The sequence below is a fragment of the Hyaena hyaena genome, unplaced genomic scaffold (assembly GCF_003009895.1).
Source record: "Hyaena hyaena isolate Hyena2069 unplaced genomic scaffold, ASM300989v1 scaffold_354, whole genome shotgun sequence".
NCBI lineage: Eukaryota > Metazoa > Chordata > Mammalia > Carnivora > Hyaenidae > Hyaena > Hyaena hyaena.
This window is the reverse complement of record NW_024080988.1, coordinates 1,152,865-1,159,267: the sequence shown is the minus strand read 5'-3', so window position 1 is coordinate 1,159,267 and position 6,403 is coordinate 1,152,865.

Below are 6,403 nucleotides of genomic sequence, written 5' to 3'. Positions count from 1 at the left end.
TTTACTGGGGCACCTGGGTGGCTCAGTTGAGACAGCATCCAACTCTTTGTTTCAGCTCAGGTCATGCTCTTATGGTTTGTGGGTTTGAGCCCCACTTCGGGATCTGTACTGACAGCATGGAGCCTGCTTGGGATTCTCTGTGTCTCCCTCTCTTCCTACCTCTCCCCAGTGCTGTCTCTCTCAAAATAAATAAACTTTAAAAAAAGTTTTTACTAAGGTAAACATTATTAGAATTAATCTGTTTCTGATGGTACACGTTCCTAAGGAATGATGATAATCACTGTCATAATAAAAATTAATAACGACAGTGGATTTATTTGTTATTTTTCCAACTTTCTTTCTTTGAAGATATCACAACTCTTTATAAATATCTTGCTCTGTTCATGTAATTTGACTAGGTAAAATCACACATCCTTCCCCAGAGGAAGAAATAGCTCAGACCTTATCAGTTACGCCCTTCCAACTCACTAGGTATGGGACTGGTTCAGGACACACGTCACAACCGGCAATAACTTCCTTGCTCTTTTGAGAAGTTTAAAACAATGTTGTTTATCATCTGGAAGTTTCCATCAATAAAGAGCAAAATAGTCAAGCTGCTGGAGATCAGTGTTCCTATCACGTGAAGATAACCCACTTAATGAAGCCCACACAGAGGAAAACAGACTTCGAGAAAAAGCTGAAGAGAAAGAGGTATTCTAATAACATTTTGAGGTTTAGATTTAGCAGAGGCTAGAGCTAATTCTGTTCTGTGGATTCTTAATATACTTAATAAATCACTTCCTTGTTGCTTAATTCACTTTGAGTGAATTTCTTAAACTCGCAACTAAAAAGGTGGTCCTGATTGGGAGATGATTAATTTGGGTGCAGAATTGTGTTAAGTGCTCACACAAATTGTCATGTTAGATTTCACAAGTCTTGAGTTGTTAAGTTGGGGAAATGTAAAGAAACAAAAAGTTATTTACTAAAAGATCCATAACTCATCAAGGAGGAATGAAATCAGACAAGTGAAGAGATATTTTCTTAGCAGTCAGATGGAATTAATAAACTATTGATGAATGACAGCCTCTGTGACTTTTTATCTCTCCATTTCTATGTTACTAAGATGAAACAACTGCTTTCTGTTTCCTGCAACTTATACCTTTACTTCTCATCATCTTTCTTTTTTCCATTTTAGTCGATGGGCATTGTCATTATCCTTACTTCAGAATCCCTGAAACATTTTTACCGCTCCCAGTTAGTGATGAGAAAGAAGCTTTAAAAAATAAATATTTAAAAATAGGTTATATTTGACCAAAATACTACATACTGCAATGCAGGCTGTTTTCTCAAAAAGCTGAGGTATCATTGTGATCATTTCCTATAAATACAAAAGCTGCATTTTTTATTCTTTGTACTGTTCTTTATCCAAGTGATTATGAGATTTAATAAATATAAGTTATGAATCACACAATATATTTTTTTAATTTTTTAAATTTTATTTCCTTTATTAAACTTCCTACTTTGAAGCAATTTTAGATAGAAAGTTGATTTCTGGTGCACATATCACTTTGTTTCCCTTAAAGTCAACATCTAACATTATTATGGGACATTTAACAAAACTAATAATTTAATGTTGGTGTTAATTAATTTACAGACATAATTAAACTACAGACATTATTCTGATTTCACAAGTTCTTTTTTTTCCCACTAATGTCCCTTTTTTTTTCCTTCCAGAATTGCACATTTCATTTAGCTGTCATGTCTCACCTTAGTCTCCTGTAATGTGTTCCTTAGTTTCTCCTTATCATTCATGATTTAACACTTTCAAGAATGCTGGCTACTTATTGTGCAGAATGTTTTGAAATTTGAGTTGATCTCATGTTTTCTCATGATTAGATTGAGCGTATGCATTTAGGACAAGAGTAACAAAAAAGTGATGTGCCTTTTTTAGGCCATCCATGTTCTTAATATGATATATCTCACTTGACATTCACCTGATAACTTGGTTAAAGAGCAGTCCACCTTAAAGCTATCACCTATCCCCTTGTATTGATGAATACCTTGATAAAATACTAATTTCTTGATTCTCTTCAAACTTTTTTCTACTTTCTCAAATTTGTTTTGACTTTTCTAGTTTACTTATCTTTTTATACAAATGTTAGAATCAGCTTGTCCATATCTATGAAAATCCTGCTGGGATTTTGATTGAGATGGAATTGAATCTCTAGATCTATCTGTGGAGAAATGACATAACAATATCAAGTTTTCTAGTATACGAATACATTATATTTCTCCATTTATTTAGATTTTCTTTCATTTATTTTATTTTATATTATTTTATTTTTATATAATATTTTATGTTATTTTATTTATTTCTTCATTTATTTAGATTTTCTTTATTTGTACTTTTCAGTTTTTAGCACACAAATTCTGCACATAATTTTACACTTGATCTTAGCCAAAATGCCGAGAAGCGAGGCACATAATTTTAGATTATACCTAAATATTTAGTTTTTTGTGATATTATTATAGGTAAGATTTTTGTTACAAATTTTAATTGAACACTTCTAGTTTATATATAATATAATTCATTTTTATATATTGACCTTGTCATGTACCTTTGCTAAAAGTCAGTTGTTAGTTCTAGAAAGTTTTTCTATAGTTTCTTTGAAACTTTCTACGTAGACAGTCATGGTCAATAAATAGATGTGATTTTAATTCTTTCTATTCTGTATGTCTTTTATTTATTTATTTTCTTGTTTTATTGTCTTGCCTAGGACTTCTAGTACATGTTGAATACAAATGATGAGAGGCTTTTCTGCTTTGTTTTTGCACTTGGGGGAAAATAGATTAAGTAATTCATAATTTAGTATCATATTATCTCTCTGTGTTTTTTTTCCCGTATGTTTTTTATATGCTCATTACTGGGTTAAGTTAGTTCTTCTGTATTTAAAATTTGCTGAGATCTGAGAGTTTATATGATGAATGAATGTCAAATTTTTTCAAGTGCTTTTTGCATCAATTGAGATAATCATATGTATTTTCTTCTATAGAGATATGTTGGGGCACCTGGCTGGCAATTGGTAGACCATGCACCTCTTGATCTCTGGGTTGTGAGTCTGAGCCTCACATTGGATGTAGAGATTATTTAAAAAAATAAAGTATTTTTAAAAATATATGTTAAATTACTTCATGTTCCTATGTTGAATCACTTTGCATTCATAGGTTAAACCCCACTTGGTATAGCTGTAGTATTCTTTTTATGCATTGCTAAATTTGATATGCTTGTGTTTTATTGAGGAGTTTTGTGTTTGTTCATTTATTCTCTCCCTCCCCATTTTCCTTTGGGAAGGAGATCACCCCAAACTTTGTGTTTGCCACAGTGTCTAAACATCTTTATTAATCAGAGTTTGCCTTCAAATAGCATTGTATTGCTTTATATGTAATATAATAAACAAAACAGATATTTCTAAATTCTCCTCACATTCTTTGTGCTATGGATGTGACATAATTCATTTTTACATATTCTGTAGAGATATTACATTGCTGCTTTTTCACTACGTATTGTTAATTTTATTTAATGAAAATAAGAAATAAGTGAACTTTATTTTACTTTATTCCATTTGTAGCATTATTCATTTGTTTATTTTGATTCAAACTTTTTTATGACATGTGCCTTCTCTTTGAAAAGTTTCTTTCACATTTCTTGTAATTTAGGTATTTTGACAATAGGCTTTTATATTTTTGTTTGAAAAAGCCTTTATTTTCCTTCATTTTTTAGGTGTTTGTGTGTAACTATGTTTTAATAAATTGTTTCACATTTACAGAGAAATTTCAGAGATAAAAGAGAATTCTCGTGTACTCTCACACTTATCTACTCCTATTACCAACATCTTACGTTAATAGTGTACATTCTTCACAATTAGTTAACAAATATTGAGACATTTTTAGCTAAAGCCTGTAAATTATTCAGAATATTTTTGATTTAGTCCACAGTCCTTTTTCTGTTCCATGATCATCACATTACATTTAATGTTAATATTTTCTTAGCTATCTCTTGGCTCTGAGGGTTTCTCAGACATTTCTTATTTTTGATGATCTTGACATTTTTTTGAAGAATACTGGCCAGATACTTTGTAGAATGTCTATTAATTGGGATCTCTTTCTCATTATTAGACTGAAGTTATTGGGTTTGGGGTATGGGCTATAGAGGTAAGTAGCCATTCTCATCACATCACTTTAGACGGTACATACTGTCAATGCAAATTATCACTGTTGATGTCAACCTTGATCACCAGACTGAGGATGAGATTGTCATGTTTCTCTATTCTAAAGTTAATCTTTTTTCTCTTCTCTGTGTCTTTGTGCAGCCGTCACTTCAGTATTTGGGGACTTATGCCACACCTCTTTGAGGAGGAGGCATATCCATATGTATTTTCACTTCTGCATGAGATATTTGTCTAGTCTCTCTCATTTATTTATTTATCCCATCAGTATGGACTCAGAGATATTTCTTTTATGCTTAGGTTATAACCCAATATTACTTTATGTTGTTCAAATTTTCCAACATTGCTTTTAATTAGGAACTCTCTCAGTTGACTCTTTTGTGTCCTTTTGATATATCCCTGTTACTGTAAGTGTTAAGTATTCTTTTATTTTGGTACTAAACTACACCTCAGGCTCATGTTGCCTCATATGAGGAACAGCCATATCTGTAAAAACCCTTGGTTCCTTTTATCAGAAATTGTATCAGAACCCAAAATCTGAGTATTAGGTGTGCTCTGTGATCCTGGGTTGTTATTGCTCCTGGACTTTTCAGCTCATAGATTAAGGAAATATATGACCTTTTCATATTTAATAACATGGATATATATATTAAGACAAACACGTAATGTCTGCAACTCTAATCCATTAACTCATGTACCTTATAACCTACATGGGAAAGTAATTTTATCAAGTAGAGTATAGTATAGCTCCTAGTAATAGAAAAATTTTCTATTTTCTTCTAGATGCAGTGGATTTTCACAAGTGCCATTAGATAATCCTTATTTTTATCTCCTTACAACCTCCACAAAGTTAAGACTTTTGTCCCATAGAAGAGATCAAGCAGGAGCACCCCAGTGGAGTTTGTGCTCTATTCCAGTGGCTCTTGCCTCCTTCTCCAGTACTTCCCTGAGCAATGCTTTCTCATGACTCTCCCTGATAATTTTTGTGATTAGAACCTTGAAGGAAAAAAAAAAAAAAAAGATTGTGATACATTTTTGCCCACCTGGGCATCACACTCTTATATTTTGCCCTTTGCACCTTTTAGCTATTCAAGCTGAATTCTTCTGACCCATTTTCTGTTGTGTCAGCTCCAGGAAAACAGGTTCTTATGTCCCATTTCTCCCTATGGTGCCTGTCTCTTTTTAGATTTTGGACTAACTGGTTACCCTGTGATGCCAGCTCTATGTTAAGTTGAAGAAAAAGGTAATCTTTCAGTTGGTCTGGCTTTAAGTTTTGTTTTTGTTGTTGTTGTTGTTGTTGTTTATAATATGAATGGGGGGGTGGATACACTCTTTCTAGCTCTCTATATCTCTTAGTGGTCACAACATACACCACATTTAGGAAAGGAAACTCCAGGTGTTCTTTGCTCCATCAGAGTATGATAATTCGGTGGCAAATAATTATAGTCGTTTCACAAATGGAACAAAAGACATAGTCTAGGCCTCTGCTACTGAATTAAACAGATTATAACATCCTCTCCAAGTGAGTCCTAAGTTATTATGATAATAGAGCCATAGGGAAATTTAAAGCTACTATTTCCATTGCACTACTTATATGAGATAGACATGCTCTCATCAGAATTCTGAGATTATTATGTATCCGACACTGTTCATGTATTGTCTTACTTAACCCTTATAGCAAACATACAAAGTAGGCAACAGGAAAATAAGGTTTAGAATTAAAAAAAAAAAAAAAAAAAATCACCAGAGTTGTACTTCTAGCAAAGCATGGATGAGATTTGAACCAAAGCAACTTCAGATCCGATACACTTAAACATGGAACTCCTCTTCCTTTCCTGAAGTAACCTTCAAATAGTCATACTATTTGACTTTTCATTTTATTCATACTGGTGAATGAAAATAAAACCTTTCAGCTGTGTTCTGAGTCACTTGGATACACTTTTGGAAGGTGAGTAGAGGATAGTTTTATCTATTTTGCAAACTCAAGAAAAACTGTCTCTGTGAAGTTTTTGAAATTACTTTTTGTGCTGGCCCTACTAAAACAACCCTTACTGTTTGGTGTGCTTAAACAGAATGTGTGTGCTGAAGTATACTCTGAATTAGATTTCAGTTCTTAGATACCGGCTAGCTAGTCAGCTTTTCCTTGTATGGTGAATGACTTTTTCACAATTAATTACTAATGTAATCCTCAATTGTGT